The 1,077-nt window shown below is 40.3% G+C and overlaps 1 non-coding gene across 1 annotated transcript; it reads left to right on the top strand.

The window, feature by feature from the left end:
- The first annotated feature begins 518 nt into the window (after window positions 1–518).
- Window positions 519–625, top strand: LOC134365293 (U6 spliceosomal RNA). The gene has a single exon (XR_010021998.1). It is a non-coding gene; the product is annotated as a U6 spliceosomal RNA (small nuclear RNA).
- The last annotated feature ends 452 nt before the right edge of the window (window positions 626–1,077 follow it).

Here is a 1,077-nt window from a genome sequence, read left to right as displayed (position 1 = left end):
GAAGAGTAACTGTCTCAAAAAGTTCAGCTGTGAAGGTCACACGGTACCTGGCAGGAGATAGGGGTCAAGGAAAGTGTTATATTTTATTTTCCTTTTTTGAATGAGTCATACTATGGCACATTTTTAAGGTGATGGTAACAATCCACAGGAAAAGGGGGAAATGATATGATGGAAAAAGGACAGAGCTACTGGACCCATGCCCTGGAGGAGGTGGAATGAACCGGACTGTGCACAAGTTGAGTGGTGGGTGTTGCCAAGACAATGAACACTTATTAATTATAATAAAAGGGAACATACAGATATTTGTAATGAGCTCACATTATACATACTGCCTTAAAATCTACTTTTTAATTGACCATATTATGATACTATTACTTTATAAATAAACTCATCTACCATGCTCTCACAGTATTTCAAAGCATATCTCTTCCATAATTTATTTAATCAATCCCCTCTTACTAGACATTCCGATTGTTTCCAATTTTCCACTGCTACAAAAAATGAGAAGCCAGGCTCTAGTGCTTGCTTTGGCAGCACACATACTAAAATCGGAACGATGCACAGAAGATTAGCCTGGCCCCTGCACAAGGATGACACAGAAACTCGTGAAGCATTTCGTATTTTTCTTTGTATTGCAGTAACCAATGTGCTCAGTATATGGTGAATATATATGAATATACTTTCCTATTTCTTTTCTTTGAAAATGTCAGAAGTATTTTTTTCTTTCTTGTTTATGTTGAAGTAAAAAAAGGATTTAAAAAGATCTCCAGACTTTATAAAAAAAAAAAAAGAAAGAAAAGAAAAGAAAAGCCACGCTGTTAAACTCTGGTCCCCTGACTGTGTGCGTCCTGCAGAAGTCATCCTGTGCCAGTCAATGTGGGGCTGCCCCTGCCAGGCTTAATCCTCCCTCTAATACTGGAACCCTACTCTTCTGTCAAGACACAGTGCACAGGTGGGAAGAATCACTGGGTGTCCTGCCAATTACGCCACTTCCTCCGACCTCAGCCTCCACCAACCAAAGGGTTGTGCCCATTCTGTGCCAGGCAAGGCACGGGAGAGTTGAAACTGACACTGCTT

This window comes from Cynocephalus volans, chromosome 16 (assembly GCF_027409185.1).
Source record: "Cynocephalus volans isolate mCynVol1 chromosome 16, mCynVol1.pri, whole genome shotgun sequence".
Classification (NCBI taxonomy): domain Eukaryota; kingdom Metazoa; phylum Chordata; class Mammalia; order Dermoptera; family Cynocephalidae; genus Cynocephalus; species Cynocephalus volans.
Note: the sequence above shows the minus strand (reverse complement) of the source record. Positions and strands in the feature narration are given on the sequence as shown.